The sequence below is a fragment of the Balaenoptera ricei genome, chromosome 9 (assembly GCF_028023285.1).
Source record: "Balaenoptera ricei isolate mBalRic1 chromosome 9, mBalRic1.hap2, whole genome shotgun sequence".
Classification (NCBI taxonomy): Eukaryota; Metazoa; Chordata; class Mammalia; order Artiodactyla; family Balaenopteridae; genus Balaenoptera; species Balaenoptera ricei.
In genome coordinates this window covers 2,457,726-2,480,732 of record NC_082647.1, presented here as the reverse complement: position 1 = coordinate 2,480,732, position 23,007 = coordinate 2,457,726, and positions in this window count along the sequence as shown.

Sequence of the window (23,007 nt, the reverse complement as noted above, 5' to 3'; positions counted from 1 at the left end):
GGTGGCCTTCTGTGTCCCCCTTCACCTGCGCTCCTGGGGCCTCAGGTCGGCCGCCATTGCCACACACGGCCCAGGTCCTACACCCGCCGCCCCAGGATGTCCACGCACTGGGGTGACCTTAGGAGGGTGGAGGTTCGTAGACACATAGGGCTCATGGGGGAATCCACCAGAGACCTTCTAGCCTCGCCCCTGCACCTGGGGTCTTGGCACAGCGGCTCTGACTGCGCCCTTTGACCCCAGGCACTCGCCAAGGACTTCTTCCTTCAAACAAGAGCGATTCCGGTGCTGTCAGCTCCTGGACTTTTCCCAGCTTGGTTGCGTGGGCGGTGGCCACCCTCTGCAGCCCCGGTCCAAGCCCATGTCCCCCTCACGCCCGTGGCTGTGCTTTTCCCAGCAGAAAAGGCAAACGTCTCACTGACTGGGAGAGTGACCCCGCAAGCTGACGGGTTTAGAGATGTGCTTTCTTGCTCTCCTCCAAGGTGTCCCTTTGGGGTCCCCTTGGGGAAGGGAGGTCCTTTTGGCCATGCAGCCGTGGGTCCCCTCAATGCATCTTCCTTCCCCCTCTGTCGCCTCTTTGTCCCCGACACCAAGGCAACAGCCTGCCCTTCTCAGCACTGGGCCTTGGCCCGGCCTGCCCTCACCTCCTCCCTCCCTCCCTTCCAACTCCACGTGAGCGCCGCTCCCCGACCCCCGAATAACCAGGTTTAACCATTTGTAAGGGTGCAGCCTAAGGTGCAGAGACCCCCAAATGTGGTGCTTACATAAGCCCGGAAGCTATTTCTCTCACGCGTAACAACCCAGAGGCTCTGCTCCATGAGGACACGTGGGCCCCCAGGACCAACGTGTGGCTTCTCTGTCTGGTCCAGGGCTTGTTTGCAATCGCCTCCTGGCCGCAGAGAAGGGGGCAGGAGGAGACGAGGAGACAAGGTGATCGCCATGAAGGTGGTGGCAGGTTTGCAATGTCCCTTCCCTTCGTGTCACGCTGGTGAGGGTCCCACATGGTCAGACCGAGCTCCAGAGGAGGCGGGGATGCGGCCTCGCTGAGGCCAGAGGTGGAGAGACCCTGAGAGAGGGGGTATCGGGCACAACCAAGGCTTCAGCACCTCAGCTCTCCCCTCTGATCTGTCCTGCTCGTGCCCTGTTCCCAGGATTTTCCCAGCGTGCCTTCTGCAGATGGGGACACACCGGGAGGCTGTTTGCTCTCTCCTTCAGCTGGGAACTCTAGTGATGGGATCTGGTCTGATCTTGCGGAAGAAAGCCGGCTACTGGGGCTTCTCGTGGCCGCCGCCGGGCTCCCGGTCCTCCTTCTGGGTGGGAAGCAGCCTCACCTGCCTGTCTCCTGTGGGTCAGAGGAGGCCAAATGGTGGGCATCCCTCTCAGACCTCGTTGCCGACGCTTGGACATCGGTGACTGTGGTTCGATCCCGGCGAGGACCCTGAGCGGGCCGCGTCCTGACCTTTGTTACGAGGCCCCTCCCTCCACCGCTCGGCCTCCTCGGCACTGTTCACGGCTCTCTTCCCTCCCCCGCTGCTGGGGCCGGTCCTGGGGGCCCCGCGACCCATGACCGCTTCCACTCACGTCTGTTCGCCCAGACGCAGCTCCCGAGGTCGTCCTCACCGTCGGAAAATGTCAGTGCCTTTCCATAAACATCGAAAGAAAATCGCCCCTTGCGGGGAGGGCCTGGTGCTCCCCGTGCTGGCGTGAGCGCCGTGGAGAGCGGAGCCTGGGTCAGGACGTGGGGGAAGCACCCACCTGGGAGGTGGGCCCAGGAGCGAGGCGTGAGCGAGGAGGAGGGGCACCCGTGCATGGGGAGGCCGGGAGCCCTCACAGCGGCTGTTGCTGGGGCAACGGTGACCCTGGAGTTGCCCCTCGGCCTCAGTGGGGACTTGCCCACAGCTGGTTTCCCCGGGTGGAAGGGGGCCACCTCTGGGACTGTCAGGTCCCCTCACCTTCAGGCAGAAGAGCCGGAGAAGCCGAGCAGGGGCTTGAGGAAGGCCAAGCCCAGGCGTGGAGCTGTCCGGCACATGGGGAGGGAGTCGGGCGGCCAGGGGAGCTCACCCACCACCGAAAGTGTCCTGCACGCCCCACACGTGAGAGCTGTCATCCGGAAACTCACGCCAGTCCAGACGATCTGCCACGCTGCGCTCTCTAGGTTTTATGTCACCCGAAAGATGACATAAAACATCTGTGTCTGGTGTTCTATATGTGTGCGTTATTTCCCAGTCTGTCCTGGGAAGACTCCGAATCCTACCCTCTGGGCACCTCCCTCCCATCCAGGGCAGAGCACAGGCAGCAGGCTTATAAGAACAGGGTCCTTGACGCTCCATCGGGGGACTTCCCGCAGAAACTCAGAATACGGCCACTTTCACTGTGGCATGTAACCTCGACGCTAGGAACTGTGTCCCTGGGTCAGCAGAGGACCCTGACGTTGGATACACAGAGAATAAAACCCTCGTCTGAAGGGAACAATCTTTACACAGCCATTATCATATAAATGAACTTAACTGTTTAAAAACTTTTATTTATCTTTGGTAATCAGGCTAGGAATAAAGCCCAGACGACTTAATTATGGCTTCAAGAGCGAATGCCAATGTTAGTATTCCTGACAGTGTAAAAATACAATTGTAATTGGTAAAAGTGGCAGAGACAGTGGAGGGGAGGGGGGAGATTTATTTGCTTCCCCCTGATTTGTAGAGTAGAAAATCGAGAGATACCTTTAAAGTTGGTGGAAGAAATAAAGTGTATCATCTAAATTTATCAACGTGAGCAAGAGGAGAACTAAAACTAAAAACATAGGTACCGTATCGTTTGGGGGGTCGTGAGAAGCTGTGTGAGTGAGATGACCCTCACTTTTCTTAATGAGCCACAAACACATAGCTTCCAAAGCTGAAAACTTGAAAGTATAGAGGCTGTATCAATCAGGACAGACAAGGTTATGCTGTATAACAAACAAGCTCAAAAATGTCAGGCGTGTAACTTTAAATGAAAGCTATTTCTAGCTCGTGTTAACTGCAGGGGGTGGTAGCAGGTGGAGGTGCAGCCCTGGCCGTGGTTCTGGCTTCAGGGGCAGCTGCCACCTGGGTTTAGGATCTGTGTTCCTAAGATGAGCTCTGTGGCTGAAAAGTGTGACTTGGCCTCCCTCCTTCTGCAGGATTCCTTGGATCATGCAGTATCTTGTTCAACCACGTGCCGTATCAGAGGTCCGCAAACCTGGCTGGCAACTTGTTTTCATGTGACTGTTGAGCTGAGTCGTTTTTCCATTTTTAAATGGTTGGAAAAAAAAAATCAAAAGGTGAAAAATATTCCATGACACATGAAAATTATATGAAATTCAAATTTCAGTCCATAAAGCAAATTTTATTGGAAAAAGATTTCAGAAAGTTCTAAAAAGTGAAACTTGAATTTACCGCAGGCTGGCAAGTGTTTACACAACATTTACACTGTATAGGTATTATAAATAATCTAGAGGTGATTTAAAGTGTATGGGACGATGTGTGTAGGTTATACGCAAGTACCATGCCATTTTATATAAAGGACTGCAGCATCCTTGGATTTTGGTATCCACGGGGGTCCAGGAATCAGTCCCCCCACAGATACCTGGTGACAAGTACTTGCCATCTGCCCTTCACAGGAGATGTTTGCCTACGTGCTCTCTAGGGGTGAGCATCTGCTTGGTCCTCCCCATCACGAGGATTTGTTCATTCATTCATTCACTCATTCACCCAGCAATGTTTAATGAGCACGTACTTCGTGGGAGGTTACACACCCTGGAACTCTTGTTGACACAAAGATAAGAAAGATGTGTTTCCTGCCCTCAAGAACAGCGAGTATGAACTAGCCATTCAAGCCCCCTCTGACTCAGAATGGAGCTCTTTCTGCAATTCCCCCACTGCCTTCTGTTATCAAGGTAAGGGGTCCCCAGGGTATCAGTAGCACGAATTCACTTTGAATTCAGTTTTTCCAAAGAGGGGCATTGCCCCTGGGGGTGGAGTGGGTCCCATTTTCCTCTGAGGCTCTCAGAGGCCCGGATTTTGCTGGGCGGGGCAGCCTCATGGGTCCCAGGCTGGGTCTCACCTACCATGGGGCCCCTGAGCTCATGAAATGGACCAGCCAAAGTGTCCCCAGGGCCTCAGCCCTCTTCAAAGCATAGGTCTGACTTGGTTTATAAATATTCTGTGGAGTTGTTCACGCACGGCTGGGGCCACTGTCGGTCTTGGTCCCTTGGCTTCGAATTAATGAACTGACTTTGCAGGGAAAGTTCGCGAGAAGGCGCAGCCCGAGGGCTGTGATTTTCCTGGGGTTTGGCGAGCTCACAGGGCAGGCCGGCCGGGACGCAGGCTGTCCTCCTATGACCTGGAGGGGGGCCAGTCCCGGAGGCAGGTGGGTTTTCAAGTGTCTTGCCGTCCAACCGGTCCCGTCCCGTGCCACCTCCGCTCATGGGCCAGAGGTCGTCTGGGAGCAGAGGTTATCTTCCTGAATGCCAGCCTCCCCCGACTGGGCATGGCCTCAATCACTCTCCTTTCCCTTGAAAGAACTTCGAAGATCCATGAAAGTTTTTAAAAAATTAATAAGAAATGTGCGTTTGTCAGCTGTGTCTTCTCAGAAGCGGGTGAAGGGGAGCATCAATCAATCTTCACGCACAGGCGGCATCACTTTGTGTGAAGACGTGCCCAGAGCCCAGGTTTCCAGCGGTACCTCTGACCCCCTTCGTCACACCGTCTTCCCTTCCCCGCGGCTGATCCAGGCGTGCCCTCTGCCTGAACGCGCCTCCCATTGGCCACCGAACACGGCAAACGCGTCCCTCGGCCTGGAATGCTGTTTCCTCCTGCTGTCCTCTCCTTGGAGCTTCGGGGTCGCCAAGCACACCCCCAGCTGGGCTGCACAGTGAGCCTCTGGGGGGCTTGCTTTCCCGGGCAGTTGAGGCTGCCTGGCATGGAGGTCTAGCTCCAATGCGCTGGGTGACCTACGCCCTCACCTGACGGTCCTGTCACTCATGGCTCTTCCTCTTCCCTGGATGTCTGGGTTTATTCACTCACTCTGTGTTAGGTTCCTGGGGCTGCTTAAACAACAGAAATATAGTCTCTCCCAGCCCTGAAGGCTGGAAGTCCAAGATCAAGGTGTTGGCAGGGCTGGTTTCTCTGAGGCCTCTCTCCTTGCTGTGTACATCATGTCTTCTCCCCGTGTCCTCACGTGGCCGTCCCTCTGTGCCGGTCTGTGTCCTGATCTCCTCTTCTTACAAGAACACTGGCCACACTGGATCAGGGCCCGCCCATATGACCTCATTTACCTTCATCACCTCTTTAAAGGCCCCCATCTCCAAATGCAGTCACCTTCTGAGGTCCTGGGGATTAGGACTCCAACATATGAATTTGAGGGGGACACAATTCAACCCATAACAAATTCTGAAAAGAAAAATGAAATTGGAGCTATTATTTGAAGAAACATCCTTAAAGCCAATAATTAAAAGAATCACTCAGGCGGGTACTAAGCATTGCATCATTCACAAAATGCTGCATTTTGGAGAATTATTAAAAGTGTAAAAATGACCCACGTGTGCCCATGGACAAACATGGTCTAGAATATTTAAAATGCCAAAAAGTTAAAAAAAAAAAAAAAAGACAAGAATGGGTGCAAGAATGACCTGAAGCAAATCTGTCTGAGGTGAGTCGACCTCCCAGCATCCTTCTGGGGTCTCTGGCCTCCAGTAACCAGGGAAGCAGGTAAGCACACCTGTTACCTGGGAGGCAGGTGAGCACACCTGTTACCTGGGAGGAGACGGGCTCAGAGGCTGCAGCTCTTGCCTCAGGTCTTGGATGACGGGGACTCTGGCTGTGGGCCTGGGCACCTGGCTCTCCTGTCTTTCCTCCCACCTCCACCTCCTGTACGGATGGATGCGGAATCCGGACCTTCCTCATGGCACCGATGTCCCAGGCAGGGAGGCCGGACCGCGTTGCCCTCGGCGCTTGCTGTTGGCCTCTGCCTCTCCTGGGCCACCAGGGACAGCTCTCGGGTGGGACGAGTGCTCTTTCTCTCCACTCCTTACAGACAGGTATTCCGTTTTCATGAATCTGTTTTCAGAATTTCTGGGCAATCAGCCCAGGTTTCCTATTGCTGAATTATAACTCCCCACCCCCAGACTAGAATCCAGGAGTATTTTTGACCAGAGCAGTCACCGGGTCCCGAGGAGCGAAACCTTTTGAAGGGCAGTATCAGATACACTCTTCTCTCAGCAGGCAACTGCCTATGTTTTATTTACAGCTTCACATTGCCTTAGTTCCGAGGATAATGTTATTTTTGTCCTGAAAATTCAGCCTTCCTATTAATAACAAACGCAAACCCATGGCCATATCCTGCCGCCGTTCCGTGCTCAGATCGATGGCAGTGTGCAGCTTCTGCTGTGTGTGTTTTTTCTTTCCGGATAAAACATTTCGTTTAGGTGAGTTTAATACTGCTCAGATATGATTTGTCCAGAGTGCTTGAAAAATGTCCCGATAGCTTTTCCTCCCCCTGGTTTGGTTATCACCAGCCACAGATGACTCACGGGAATTTTCGTTCAGTTTTTAGAGAATGAGAATTTTGAGGTTAAAAAAGATGTTAAGATCTTTTTTTGCAGCCTCATCTTAGAGATGAAATGAAGGAAGGCCCAGAGAGCTTAGAGGCTTAATTAAGGTCCTCAGCTAGTGAGCCGCAGAATCAGTGCTAGAACCCGGGGACCCTCTTCTCTGTTTGACATTTCCTCTTTGCTGATACTTCCTTGGATTCATTGAGTTTGCCATTCTGCAGCTTTGGATTCCGTTCTGTGAACCCTGGTCCACGCATGATGCTAAGTGATGCAGAGCTAGTCTGTCGAAAGGGAATTGTTTGCATGACCTGGATTTCCATCAGCCTGGTCATCGCAGTGGCGAATAGCAGCGCCTTCATTTTCTGATTGGTTCACCCAGAGTAACTTTTATCTGGTAATTGCCCAGCTGCCCGTGCTATTATTGGTATTGGCGTCTCATATGTGCACAGGGCTGGAACTGACCGGCTGAACGGCTGGATCAAGCGAGAAACATATAACCATACTTGAAGAACCTAATTAGACATTTAGGAAGATAGCAGTTCCCCCATCTTCTCCCACATCCCCACCCCGCCAAAGTCTCCCTTTGTACAGTTCAAATAGGAAGCAATCTTGGAGAAATCTGAAAATATGCACAAGCCCACTGCTGTTCCCTGGAGCGAAGGAGTATCGATCTCACACTGCTTCTATTGATTTAATGTCACCTCTGTGATTTAATCATGTTTTCTTTCCCCTCTGTTTGCAGTCTTTCTTCTATTGTCTGCCACGAAGCAGCCAAGGCCTTTCAGCCGCTGAGCTGGTCAAAATAACTTTGTTTTCCATTTGCATTGTTTGCAAGAAATGATTAAACCGCCCAGGGTAGGACATTGGTGGCTGGTGTTACGTGGGGTGCATAATGTCATGGGACACCCAAGTGTCAGCCTAGGAGGCCAGCCGCAGAGCTGCTGTGGGTCACGGTCGTGGCAGCAGGGGCTTCTTCCGCTTCAGCTACGAGGGAAGCGCTTGCTTCGTGGGCGATGCCTTTAACGCCCCTCCTCCTCTCTTTGGAGCCTAGGAGTTTACCACGTCAGAGCCGGGCCACGCAAAGCCACAGTCAACGGTGGAAGCTCATTTGGAACGAGAAGCAGTCCGAAGAAAGACTTCGAGACTTACTTTGTTTTAAAGTGGCTTTACTTCCTAGTGTGACTTTTGTGCACGATGCCGCCATGGCAGCCATGAGTGGTGGCAGACACGCGGGGACAGCTGCTGGCGGCGTGGAGGCCCTGGCCGTCCGTGAGTTCTGGCCCTCCATCGCCGAGTCTGTGCTCTCTGTCTCTGTCTGGGCGGAGAAAACGACTCTGAGACACTCAAGTACGTGTTTGTGTAGAGGGTGATGAGATTCTTATTTGGAATCTCCATGATTCGAGAGCTTTGCTTTAAGATTTTTAAAACAGTGCTTTTTTCATTTTTAAAGAAAGTTTTTCTTTTCTTTTTTTCAGAAGCAATAGATCTATATAGTGAGGGAGACAGGGAGAGGGAGAGAGGGAATGAGAGAGAGAGAGAGAGAGAAAGAGAGAGAGAGAGAGAGACCCACCTGGTTTAATCAGAGTTCTCCGTGAATGTTGGTAAGGACTGGCCTGGGAGGCAAGACCCCCATGGGACCCTCCATCCTTGGGGGCCAAGACTAAGGCTCCCTGGGCTGTGTGTCTGTCCTGACCGTGCTCATGTCTGTCTTTTCATTTGTGCTGTGCTCTCTGCCTTCCCCCTCCTTCCTCATCCATTAAGATCAGGATCAAATGCTGCCTCTAACTTGACCAAAAGTTTTAGCCCCAGCCCTAAACCTTCTGAAAGTTAAAAATCACTTAATAAAATAAGTTGCCATAAAGAGGGAATAAAAATGGCACTTACTATTTAGTTAGTATGGATGGAGCCCCGCTTATTAAGTCTATGGGGGTAGTCAGAGCAGTAGTCATGAAAATTTATAGTGTTCAATTCATTCCATACAGAAAAAAATGTAAATAAATATGCTAGATACTCAAGAAGTTAAGAAAGGGGCAAAGACCATAAGCACAAATACAAAGAGAGAAAATCAGGGAAAACAAATGACATGCAAAAATTAGCACGTTAGAAAATAGAGGACTAGCCAAAGGGATTGTAAATCCATAAACTGGTTGTTTGGGAAGAAATGATAAAGATATCTAAAAAGGCAAATAAAAAAGAGAAAATACAAATAGATAATATTAGAAATGGAAAAGGAGATCTGAGCATGGAGCTGAATTTATTAAGAGTAAACAGGAGAAGGAATCTGGTTGTAATGTAACACTCTGCTTGTAAATTTGTAGATTTTCATACATTGGATTATTTTCTGGGAAAATACAGATTGGAAGAACAGTCTCAATAAGATGTTTAAAGCATGGATAGATTGATGTCCTTGGAATAAATTGTTCACGTTGTCAAAGAATTACTTCAAAACCAGAAACATAAGTCCAGGATACAGGAGTTTTAATGGCAAATCCTTTTAAACTTTCAGGGAAGGGATAATTTTTTAATAGACTTTATTTTTTAGAGCAGTTTTAGGTCACAGCAAAATTGAAGGGAAGATGCAGGGCTTTCCAACGTACCCGCTGCCCCACTCATGTGTAACCTGTCCCATTATCAACATTCCCCAGCAGAATCAGAATGATACTTCTTCTTCTTCTTTTTTTTTTTTTTTTTTTTGACCAAGGATGAATCTACACTGACACATCATTATCACCCAAAGTCCATAGTTTACATCATGGTTCCCTCTTGGTGTCGTACACTCTGTGGGTTTGGGCATGTATACATTATGGTATCATATGGAGTAGTTTCACTGCCCTAAAAATCCTCTGTGCTTCATCTATTTATTCCACCCCCCCCAACCCCTGGCAACCACTGATCTCTTTGCTGTCTCCATAGCTTTCCCTTTTCCAGAATGTCATATAGTTGGAATCACACAGTGTGTAGCCTTTCCAGATTGGCTTCTGTCACTTAGTCATACACATTTAAGGTTCCTCTATGTCTTTTTATGGCTTGATAGCTCTTTTTTTTTTAATGCCGAGTAACATTCCATTGCCTAGATGCACCACAGTTTATTTATCCACTCACTTACTGAAGGACCTCTTGGTTGCATCCAGGTTTTGGCAATTGAGAATAAAGGTGCTATAAACATTCACGTGCAAGCCTTTGTGTGGACATGTTTTCAACTCTTTTGGGTAAATAACAAGGAACATGATTGCTGGATTGTATGGTAAGAGTATGTTTAGTTTTGTAAGCAACTGCCAAATCGTCTTCTAATATGGTTGTATTGGGACTTCCCTGGTAGTCCAGTGATAAAGAAGCCTCCTTACAATGCAGGGGACTTGGGTTCGATCCCTGGGCAGGGAACTAAGATCCCACATGCCGCAGGACAACTAAGCCCGCGTGCCACAACTACTGAGCTCCTGCACCTCAACTAGAGCCTGCAGACTAGAGAGCCCACGCCCTCTGGAACCCGCGCGCCACAACTACAGAGCCCATGTGCCCTGGAGCCCTTGCGCCACAACTAGAGAGAGAAAACCTGCACGCCGCAACTAGAGAGAAGCCTGTGGACCACAACGAAGAACCCGCGTGCTGCAACGAAAGATCCTGCATGCCTCAGTGAAAATCCTGCGTGCTGCAACTAAGACCCAATGCAGCCAAAAATAAAAATAAAATAAATAAATACTAAAGACACAGCAAAACAAACAAACAAACAAACAAATAAAGTGGTTGTACCATCCTGCATTTCCACCAGCAATGAATGAGAATTTCTTTTGATCCACTCCTTGCCCGCATTTGTGTTGTCCATGTTCTGGACTTTGGCCATTCTAATAGGTGTGATGTGGTATCTCACTATTGCTTTGGAATAGCTAGTTTTCATGTTGTTTCATGTCTGTTCACCCACATGCAAAATAAAAACCTCCCCAATTAATTTTACTAAGTTATCATAATTCTTATATAAATCTTGACCAAAATAGCATGAAAAATTACAGACCAATCTCACTTATGCATACAGATGCACTAAATTGTAAAGAAAATACTACCTAATCAAATCCAGCAGAATGTTGAAAGAATAATACACCTTGATTTCAGGAATGAGGTGATGGCTTAATACAGGATACTCTTGGTATAATTTATAGCATCAATAGGCTTAAGGATAGAAAGAAAAGTTTATCTTGATAAATTTCTAAGAGACCCTATTCATGATTTTAAAAAAGTTTTAGCAGATTAGGAATAGAATGATTCTTCCTTAACTTGGTAAGTATTCTGTCTTTTAAACTAAAACCTAACATCAGATATCAGAGTAAAACAATTAATATATCTCTACTAAACTTAAGAATGAGGCAAGGGAGCTCATTTCCCACTTTAACACTGATCTACAAGCTTTAGACAATACAATAAGACGAGAAAAACATGAGCAATAATATACATCTCCAAAATATAAAGAAAAAAATTATTACAATTTGTAGATGATTTGATTGTGCACCTTAAAAAACTCAAGAGAATAAACTGAAAATGCTATTGGAACTATTTAGATAGTTTGTACTAAATTGGCTAGTTACAGTGTAAAAACATTAACCAATAGGTGTTCTACCTGTTTGCAACAACTAGTTGGAAAACTTTAAAGGAGAAAAGATTATATTCATTATAGTATATAAAGCAACTGGGAATAAATTTAAGAAATGTGCAGAGCTCCTATAACAAAAAGCCAAAATTTTTTCATTTGACAAAATGGAAAGATATGCCATGTTCCCATACGTAAAGACTCATTATTATAAAGATATAGCTTTCCCATAATTAACTAATTAAAAATATAATGTAACTCCAACAGAAATAGACCCACAGACATAGAAAACAGACTTATGGTTACCAAAAAGGGAAGGAAGGGGGTAGGGATAAATTAGGAGTATGGAATTAACAAACTGCTATACATAGAATAGATAAACAATAATGATTTACTGTATAGCACAGGGAACTATATTCAGTATCTTATAATAACCTATAATGGAAAATAATCTGAAAAATATGTACGTATAAAACTGAATCACTTTTTGCTATACACCTGAAACAACACAATATTATAAATCAACCATACTTCAATAAAAAAGTATAATGTAATTGCAACCAAAATCATGTAAGGATATTTTTGGAACTTGACCAAGTGATTCTAAATGAAAGAAATAACAAATAAGTGGAAATAGACAAACATTTTTAGAAAAGAACATTAATGGTATATTTGCTGTCCTAGATTAAAGGTATTGTGAAGAAATATTAACTCAATGTGAAAATAGTAGGTCAACAGGAAAAAAAAAAGAAAACAGAAACAGATGTAATATTTTAAAATAATCTAATATGTAATAAAAGGTACATTTCACATTAGTGGGAAAGCATGGGTTATACACTGAATGGTGCTGGGACACTATGTCAGTATTTGGAGAAGAAGAGTTCCGGTTCTACTTCCCATCAGACATCAAATAATTTCTCACATGGATTAAATAATTCCACGTGAGAAAAAGAGAATCAGGGGAAAAAAAACAGAGCAGCATTTATCTGATCTTAGAGAGGAGAAGACCCTATAAAGGCAAAGACTGATATGTTTGACTATATTAAATTTTAAATATTTGCAAATTAAAAATAGTATTTCAAGTTAAAATGCAAACAAAATATACTGGGAAAAATTCATATATGACAGACAAAGAGGTAAAATTCTTAAATATAAAAATGCTTCTAAGGATCTGTAAGAAAAAATTGAATATCCAAGGAGAAAAAAGAGCAAATGGAATCAGTAGACAATTCAGCGAAGCAAGACAAATGGCCAATGAGAGTAAGAAAAGTGTTCAACCCCACTAGTAATCAAATAATTCATAGTAAAATTAAATTAATAGTTTTTAATGATCAAATTGTCAGAGATAAAATATCGAGATAACAACCAGCCCAGGGCTGGCAAAAGGCTGAGTGATACAAAAACTCTCATATCCACGTATGAGTAAATTGGTACGATTTTCTGGAGGTACTTTTACTACTTTTTATCAAGATTCTTAATGCTTAAACCATCTGACCTAGCAATAAACCTCTCCTAGGAATTTATCCTAAAAAAATTTTTTAAAAGCTGCATACAATAATTTTTATTTCAATGTTGTAAATTATACCAAAAGATTGGAGACAACATAAATAGCTAAAATGGGGGATTGTCCAATACAGCAAGCCCTATTTGTGTAGTGCGATACCATAAATCTGAAGAATACCTAATGAGTTGGAAAATTTGCATCATGTAATAAAAAGTGACAGAAAAGATGCTATTTGTAAGAAATCCTGTAAGTCCAATATTGTAAAATAAATGTTTTGAATATATTAGGTACATACAATAGTCATTGTTTGGCTCTAGTTGGTGGAATTAAGGGAGATGAAAAGCTACCTTTCTGTATCTTCCATATTTTGTATAATGAGTATGTATTACTTTTATAATCAGAGGGAAAAATGGAGTATCGTGAGGCTGAAAGAAGGGCTCTGCAGACTGAAGTGAAGGAAGGACATTCTACGAGAGGGCACCTGGTACCCGACGTGAGTTCAGTTATTTGGGCCTAGAGCACACGCATCCTGACTGGAGAAGCAGTTTGCAGGTATGTTCTCGGCATTGCCGTTGGGAGTCCTTGGAGAGGGGATATTCTGTTCTGCTGACTCACGTCGCGTGTGGGGGATGCTGAACGCTGGCCCCCCTGGCGGGAGAGGGGCTTCTGGGGTGTGTGGGGTTGGGAGGGGCCTCCCTTCCCCTCCTCATGTCCTCAGCCTTGGTTGCGGACTGGTCTTGGGCTCAGGTGAGCTAGCTAGTTCCCCCAGAGGGCAAGAGGCTTCCTAGAGGATATTTTATAAGCTTGGGTATCGGGAAGGCGTGGGAGCCTATGATGTCATTTAGTACTGAAGCTCCGGAAAGCGTGAGAAAGAACCGCAGAAATCTTGGAGTCGGGAGAGGTTGGAGCTGAATTCCCTTCAGTGCAGGTATTTGCTCTGTAACACCTTGAACGGTTTGCTCCACAGTTGTATGCTTTGAACAGAAGTTTCGCACTTTTAAAGCAGTGTTTCTCAATATGGGATCCAGAAATTCTGCATCAGAATCAAACTGGAGGCGGGGGTGTCTCTTCTTTAGCGGTGCCCCTCCTTATCCCTGGCCCCCTTCCCTTCATCTCCCACCACCAGCCTCAGCTCTGCCTATAGCTCAGTGGTCCTATCCCATCTCTCATATGATACATATCTGAAGGAAACTATCATGTTCATTTTGTCGGAATATCTTTTTCAGCACAATGATAATAACAATAATTTAACGAATTTGCTGAGTGCTTACTTTGAGATGGGTATTATGATTTACATGATTATCTCAGTTAGAAAAAGTGTCTAATTATTCTTATTTCTCGGTTGAGAAAACAGAGGTCCAGAGAGGTTAAGTAGCAGTCCAAAGTAACACAGCTAACAAATGGTAGATTTGGGAGTGGCCCACAAAGCCCACCTTCTCTGGTCTGTTCCATGCACTCTCCTCAGGACATAGTCTAGCTTGCTTCAGGGTTGGTCTCAAAAGTGTCCAGGTCTGAACTCAATATGCTGAATTTGGTTCCACCTAGAGTGTGAATATTAAATCCTACGGAGACAGTCCAAACTTGTGTTATTTTTATTTTATTGTATTTTTCAGACCTGTCACCTTGGCCATAACATCCACTGGGTCTTTTTCACACATACTAAGTTATGTCTTCCCCAGCTTACACCACATGCTTACCTTGAGTTTAGGATTTTGTATTCATGCTGCATAAATTCCATCTTATCTGTTTATATAAGTTATATAAGTCTGTATATCTAGACTCTTTAAAAAAATTTTTGATCCGGTCATTTGAATATTAGCTGCATCTTAAGGTTTGTAACAGTCTCAGATTTTCTGAGCAGGTTGACATCATCTATGTGCATAAGATGTGCAGGAGCCCATCTCTGAGGTGGGGAGCTGGAAGCTGCAGAGGTCTCCCTCCTCGGGAAACGGGTCCCTCGCCGCTGCTCAGCCCCATCCTCTCTCCTGGAATATCGCGAGATGGGGCTGCATCTGTGGATATCCTGGAGATTGTGCTATTTAAAGCAATCCACCATACCGACTTGTTTCAGTGAGATTTCTCAGCTTCTGATAACAGTAGGATGAAGAAAGGGTGTAAGATAACCTGGGGAGTGAGTTTGTGGCTGCAGCTACCTGGACCAAGGGCGCTTCCTCCTGGACCAAGGTCTGCTTATGGGCTTCTCAAGGGCGTCTGCTCACCACTCTGGGAGTTTCTGTGGCTACATCAATTTGCTCACCATTCTGTTGGTGCTTTCCATCCTCTGCAAGCTCGCCACAGACATCTGTTGGGTCGTAAAGACAACAGTCAGCCTCTAAGTAAGCCTGTCCTGCTTCCCAGAGAGCCTGGATCTTCCCACAATTGACTTGCACACTTTACCTGAAAGTTGCATGTCCTATAATCGTATGCCTGTAGCATGACTGTGAAACAACAAGGTGGGTTCTAAAGCCACACAAAACCGTCCCCATAATTTTGTAGTGAAGCCTCACGTGCGTTTAAGTTTATCTGTTGACAAAGATTATACGTTGGGAATTTCTGGAGAGTGCCCTGAGCATGCTGATTGCATTTTAAGTGCTCAGTTAGACGCTGGTGTCCACGAGCCCCGTGCTGTCTTCCTGACCCCAGAAGCTCAGCTAGTCTGAGACCAGAGCAGTTTGAAGGGCTAAGCTTTGGCTTTTGTGGGAGCCGGGTCTCCTTAGAATGTGACTTCACACGGTTCTTCCCAGGCCCCCACTTGCCTACAGCATCTAAGAGCTCCCCGATCTGGACGGTGGTCCCGCCTGGGTCACATCCAGCTGGGTGCGATGGTGTCAGTGACACCCAGGGAATGAGCGACAATCGCACACACGTCAGGGGGTGTGTCTGCTCTCTCACGGGGAGATGTGTTGACTTCCGTCCCTTGGAGACAATGTCTGGGAAGGGAGTCCAGGTGGGAAGGAATGTTCTCCGTGGACTCTGGGTACGATTGGGTCACTAGGAGAATTCTCAGCTCACCCCACGCTTTGCACCAGGTCTTCGCGACCAAGCACTTAGACGGGATTGCGGCTCCCCTGGGGTGTGGGCTGAGCACCTCCCACTGCCAGAACGTGTGGAAGACAGTGGGTCTCTTCCAGGCCACCTGAGCCATTGTCTCCTCAGCTCCAGGGCGGGGAGCATTTTAAAAGAGACAGACCTCTTTTAAAATATCCCACATGCCGCTCAAGTCTACAGGGGCAGCAAGGCAGCTATGGGGGCCCCCAAACCCACACACCCATGCATGCTCTGTGCTGGCATCTGCAAATCCTCTTCTTGGCAGACAACTTGCTCCTTCCCTTTCGAGAAAGCATCCTTAAGGAATTGCAAATTCATATGAAGTCAGATCCAATTACATTAAGAAATCAGCATTGTCATTATCACAAGGTTTTCCTCCCAGGATCCTGGAGAAGGGACAGATACCATTCCCAGTTGCGTCATGGGTGCTGGCCACCCATCAGAGAGAGCAGGAGGCAGGGATTGGCCTTGGAAGGTGGGCTGAGCCACCGCAGTCCTTTGTGAGCAACTGTGCTGGTCTCTACGGCGCCTCCCTTCCAGGTCTGGTTGGGAGACTAGTGAGGTGACCACCGGGACTGCAGGCGGTTAGGACCCAGCGTGGCCTCGGGGCAGAGTCGGGGACTCACTGTGGGAGGCTGGGGTCAAACAGGGGTCCTGGAGAAGGGGACATAAGCTAGTTTAAAATGCTCTTCTGGGGGAAAATGCCAGAAGTTCCAGACACCTACTTCCTGGTGTCAGCACTACCTTTCACCAGGTGAGATGACCTGGCTGGGTCACCGCACCTCTGCGGGCCTAGTGCCCCCCTGTTTTGGGAGCTGAGTGTGAGTCCTGGATTTATGGCTGCCAAGCCACGTGACCTCGTGAGCTTGCTGACCTGCCGGGGCCTCCCTCTGTCCACCTGTAAGACCAGGGTCGAGGCAGTCCCCATCTCACCTGCTGGTAGTTATGGTAAACAAAGTAAGATGCGATCCTGGAAACATGAACTAAATGGGAGTCATTTGTCATTAGTGAGATTAAGGCACTGGAGGAGACCGTCTTTAGGATCCCTCTGCAGGCCAGATGCGGCGGCTTCCTTCTCGGTCCAGGAGAGCCTGCAGATGAGAAACCAGAGCTCTTCAGGTCAGCCATGGCTCCCCGAGGTGGGGCAGGTGGGGCAGGTGGGGGAGGGGGAGGAGGCACCCGACCTCTCCCCGGGGGGGCGGGGTGGATGGGAAATCCACGCAGGGAGGGTCTCCAACGAAAGGCTCTTTACAGGAATCAGACCCACCACAGGAAGAAGGAGAGACTTGAGAACCCAGTTTTTCTGGGACAATTTTGTAACCAATTAGGAAACTTGGGACCCAAGAGCGCTGAGCGTCTTCACGTGGAGCCCTGGAGCGGGTGAGGGCTGTGGTGGGGCTCCTCTCCCTCCAGCGGGCCCACGTTGACCTCACTTTGCATATAATGGTCCCAGGTTGACCTCACTTTGCGTATAATGGTCCCAGGTTGACCTCACTTTGCGTATAATGGTCCCAGGTTGACCTCACTTTGCGTATAATGGTCCCACGTTGACCTCACTTTGCGTATAATGATCCCAAACGCATTATTCACAGTGCCTCCACTTTTCATGAAAACTTTTTATTGTGAAATGTAAGACACGCAGAGGTGCACAGCCATTAATGGACAGGGTAATAAATAATTGTAAACAATAGTACGATCCCCAGTAAACTCAACAGAACACAGCTATCTCCCCAGTGGTTCCCTTCTTTCCTGCGCACTTGGCTCGGCACCTTCAACAGTGTATACCTTCTTATTGCCATAGAATATGCTGGCAGCAAGAATGAACAAATTAGAACTACATACAGCAACACAGATTATTCTTAAAAACTTTCCGTTGAACAAACGAAACAAGATTCAGAAGAACAAACAGTGGAATCCCGCTGGTATAATGTTCAAAACGGGCAAACTTTGGGCCAGATGGAGGGGAGAGGAGCCCCACTACAGCCCTCATCTGCTCCAGGGTTCCAGGTGAACATGCTCAGCGCTCTTGGGTCCCAAGGTTCCTAATTGGTTACAAAATTGTCCCAGGAAAACTGGGTTTATAAGTCTCTCCCTTCTTCTTATGGTGGAGCAACACGGTGTAGCAAACATGCCGCTTGTTTGGAGAGGGCTCTAAATGAACTTAAAGAATCTTCCACTTAAAGAATCGACCCTCACACAGGGACGTCCTGACTTAGTGACACTTCATGGTGCCGAGCGCTCACAGCCGGAGTGAGCTGAGGCCGATGGGCTGAGTGGCGGCCATGGGTAGGAGGGCGGCGGGCCGCTCGGAGGGCCCCGGGGAGCGGTCCTGGCAGCAGGCAGAATTCTCTTGGGATGGATTCAGTCCTGCACTAACTACCTGGGCTTAAGAAGCTGGGTCAGACCCTGGCTCTTGGGGGGGTGCAAACGTCATGCTGCAGGAGCCTGGCTGGACATTGCAGTGTCCTGCGGTGGCGTAGATGCAGGGCTGGCACCAGTGCCCACCCACCATCCAGGAGGCAGGATGGGCATCTGTTCTCCCTGAGCTTGTGGGGGAGCAGCTGTCAGAGGCTGCCCCCCTCTCCGAGTCCTGAGTGATCCCAGGGACAGGGGGCACCAACCTAGCGAGATGCCCGGCAGTTCTGGGGGCAGTGCCCGAGGCTCTGGGAGAGAAAGGGGAGTCGGGCTGGACGCGGAGCCCAGACCCCGCTGGAGTCTTGACCACAGGATTGAGATTGAGCCTGGCGTCGGGTCCTCTCCCACCTGGTCCACCGCTCAGCGCCCGCCCTCCTTGGCGCAGGGCTATCTTCCTCATTTGCGGCCTGTCCGTTGCGCCTTGCACTTGCCTTTTGGGAGACCTTAGATGATTCCGCACTTCCGTGTGGTCCCGGCCCACGCTTCATGGGTTTTCTTCCTTTTCTGAGTGTTCCCTCCCCAGCTCTGCCCTCTGTTTGTTACTGCTCCACAGAGTCTCTTTGTTCTGCATGGAGCCCATTCTCTGTCCCACCACTGTGGACAGGGGACAAAGAGGCCTGAGTCACTGCTGACCACACAGCCCTGCCCTCCCCTTCCAGAAGCTCTGAGCTCATCCCCCCTGCACCCCCCTGGTCCGCCTTCAGGGACTCTGGGCTGTGAGTTTCCCTTTTGACTTCCCTCTCCTCCCTCCCCCTCCCCCTCCCCTCCCCTCCCCTCCCCTTCCCTATTCCCCTTCTTTTTTTCTCTTCCTCCCTTCTCCTTTTCTTTGGTGTTGGGGGAGGTGACTAAGCAGGTGAGGAGGGAGACTTGTCTTATGAGCACCCCTGAAAAAGTGCCCTGATCCCAAAGAGCAAAAGTGGGGCCGGCGAGGGCACACGGGGTGGGAGAGATGGAAACTAGGAAGACGGGTGCTCAGGTCAGCGACCAGACTCTGCTCCCCGCCAGGCAGGACCCCAAGAGGAAGCGGGGTGGGTGTGCCACTGGTTAGGGTAGGAACTGGATGGCTGGTGAGGGACTTTGAATTATGGGGAGGGGACTAGATTGAGGGACCGCTAAACTTCCTTCCCCTGCTTAGATGCCAAGAATCTTGTTTCACAGTGAAGACTCTCTGAGGAGGAGTAACATCAAATTCTTTTTTATTTTATTTTAATTTTATTGGAGTAGAGTTGACTTACAATGTTGTGTCAGTTTCAGGTGTATAGCACAGTGATTCAGTTATACATACACATATATTCATTCTTTTTTAGATTCTTTTCTCATATAGGTTATCACAGAACGTTGAGTAGAGTTCCCTGTGCTATACAGTAGGTCCTTGATGATGATCTATTTTATACATAGTAGTGTGCATGGAGTGACATGACATTCTTTTTTTTTAAAATTAAATTAAATTAATTTATTTTTTATACAGTAGGTTCTTATTAGTTATCTATTATATATATATTAATATATATATGTCAATCCCAGACGTCTAACTCTTGAAGGAAGGAAGGAAGGAGTCAGGAATTCTATATATACTCTGGATACTAGACCCTTATTAGATATCTGGTTGGAGAATATTTTCTTTCATTCTCCCACTTCCGTCCAAAGGAAAGTGGGCTCTCTTTCCACCGTCTTCAGTGTTCTTCGAACACCAAGGTTTTTAATTCGGATGAACCCCAATGAGTCTATCCTTTCTTTGGTTCCTGGTGCTGTTGGTGTCATATCTAAGAAACTGTTGTCTGTTCAGGGGTCACGAAGGTTTTTACTTAAGTGTTCCAAGAGGTTTATAGTTTTAGTTCTTACATTTTGAGCTAATTTTTACACATGGTGTGAGGAAGGGGATCCACATTCATTTTTTTGCTTGTGGATATTCCGTTTTCCCAGCACCATTTGTTGAAAACTCTGTTCTTTCCCCATCAAATTGTCTTGCTACCCTTGTCAAAATCAATTGACCACAGACGTGAGGGTTTACTTCTGGGCTCTCAATTCTATTCCTTTGATCTGTATGTATATCCTTATGCTCTCTCTCTTTGGTGCCCCCTCTGCCCACCCCCACCCCCAAACTGAAGGTCGATCAGAAGTCTTTGCTCCTGGAGGGTGACCGTAGTCCCCTGCGCCGACTGTCTAGGTCTCCCAGGGCCTCACCTGCCCCAGAGGCAGCTCCACCTGCCAGTGACCTCAGAGAACCTGGCCCGTCTCTGCAGCACCAGCAGCACATTCTCAGAAGGAAAATACTTGAAATTCACAATATGACACTCAGCGCTGTGCTCTTTGGAATCTTTGGAAGCAGCTCCTTACATGTCACTTCTACTTGAGAGAAGAAGGAATTGCTAATTTTTGTTTGCTGCCCTAAAGCCTATATCCAAAAAGCATGCACTATCTATTGGACTGCCCCATACCCAATTAATCAGACTATCCAGAGGCTGCATGTTCTGGTTATTACATATATGAAGTTAGGCTCTTTTAGGCTCTTTTAGGCTCTCAACTGACCTGCTGGAGACCGTGATGGGTTGGGGCCGTGTTCTTGTCCTTCCCCCTCTGCCAGCACTGTCTGTTCACTCTTTTCTGTCCCTCTGTGTCCCCAAGTTCTAGCTCATGGGCCACCATCTCTGTGCAGCCTTCCTCAGGTGTCATAAGCCTGTACACCTCCTCGTCCCCAGAAATCCGTGTGCATCACTGATATACCGAGTGATGGGGGTCTGGTCTCCCTATCCTGACGATGAATAGAGCTCACTGTGCCTAATGCGTGTCACCCTTTGTCTGCAGGTCTAATAATAATACAGTTGTCGAATGTTTGTGCAGCATGAAAACCACCAGTTCTCACTGTTCAGGGCTGTCACGAGGAGCTGGAAGGGCAGAGGGGGCCAGAATAGGAAATTGGGCTGAGGGTCTCCAGACTCTGGGCAGATTGAGTGACCTTCTTAGGTCCCGTAGCTGGTAAATAGCATGTCTGGACTCTGTGGCCACACGTGAGCCCAGGCTGGGCTCATCATACCCAGGCGGGTTCAGCTCAGAGAGGCCCCACCTCACCACGAAGGTTTCTGGACTCCGCCGGCCACTGAGGGGTTTAGCGGGAGGATGGGGCAGAGTCTGATGACCGATGGATCCGACAGCAGTGAGAAGGAAGGGTGTAGAGGGAGACTGAGGGGCCCCGGGGTAGCGGGAGTCAGGGGTGCTACAGCTGAGAGGTGGAGGGGCTGAGCCAGGAGCTGGGCTGGGAAAGCTGGGAGGGGAGGCAGGTGTGACAGGCACAGCGCCCCGGTGGACCTGTCTCACCTGTTAGATGCAAGCACCTGGGGGAAGGTGGGCGTCTGCCTTCTCCCCGGGGCCCTGTGTCTGGGTCTGCCTGTGAGTCCCGGAGATGCACTTGAGTTTGTGACCCACGCCCAGGAGATGTCAGCCCTGGGTGTGTCTGTCTCCCACACCCCGATGGTGTTCGGGCTGCAGACCAGTGGCCGTGCACCCCACTTCGGGTCTTCCTCACCTCAGTTGGGCCCCATCGGTCAGGTCTGTGTCCCAGCCCCACCCCCCAGCCTTAGGAGCGCGGAGCTTTTGCTTTAAAGTCGGCTCTGCTATTCACTTAACTTAGTGAAGCTGGCAGTGTAAGAACTCTCCTTTGCCAGAGATTGTCATAAAGATCACTCATTTTGCTTTTCTTGGAGGACAACTTTTAAAATATGTGAAACTGTATTTCCATGTACGTCGTATAAGCAGTGCTGCATTTTTGGTGATTGGTTCTTATTTGTTACCACCCACAAACTCATATACTGTCACTCTTCTATTTGGGACCTGCACCGTGCCAACTTTGGGGTGACTTTTCCTAGCAGATCGTGGAGGACTGAAGTTCACATAAAAGTGATGGTGGGGCCCTGCTTGCCCCCAGGGCCTCATGGCAGAAGGCCCTGGCAGCCAGCGGGCATCGTTCTCTGGAGGCCCCATTTACAACACAGGAGAAAGGCAGCATGCCTCTTCATCAGGGCAGCTCTTGGTGGACAAGAAAGAGGCTTGGTGCTCCGAACCAGACGGCATCACCTCCACGTTACAGGGATGAAATGGACGCTGGGAAGTTAATTCGGGTGACAAACTAGTCCCAGTTTACCCAATGTTCCCAGTTTTAGCACTGAAAGTCCTGCGTCTAGGGAAACCCTTCCATCCAGGGATGACCAGACACAGACCATTAAAGGACAGGTTGGGGCTTGAACTCGAATCCCTGAGCTTGAAGCCTATTCACGACACAGCCTCTGTCCTTGAGGCCGCTCTGTGCTGACCGTTTTTTGTAAACTGTCATCACATTTTTAATCCTAGGAGAGGTAGGTAGTGCGCTTTCCATTTAACAGAAGAGGACTCCAGGTGCAGAATCAATGGTTTGATTAAGTCCAGCTGGGACCCTGAGCCCCGTCTTAAATGCACGCTAGCGAGTCCTGGCCACACTGTGTGTGCGTGGTCAGTGGTGGTCACCCTGTGCTCCCCGTGCGAGGGCAGAGGCAGGCGATGGCACCTAAAGGCTCACTCTTGCCCTGAGCCCAGCAAGGGTGATGGGGAAGAGGATGGAAGGAAAGTGCCCGCCACCTTCACCAGACATCCCGCGTCACTCGGCCTGGTTGGCCCCTTTCCCAGGAGCGGGTCTGAGTGGACCCTATGCCTTCACGAATTCCAACAGTCATCTGGACCCTGGGGGCGTGAGGTGGGGCTAGCCTCTCCCTCGGGGGACTGGAGGGACCCCAGCATCACCCTTGGCCACACGGTCTCAGCACCTATCGCCCAGAGTGTCGGGCAGCTGAACCAGCAGGGTAGACAGATGTTTCCTTGCCTCACTTTCTCTGTTCTTGGTCTTCCTCCTGCCTGGCCTGAGGGGCACAG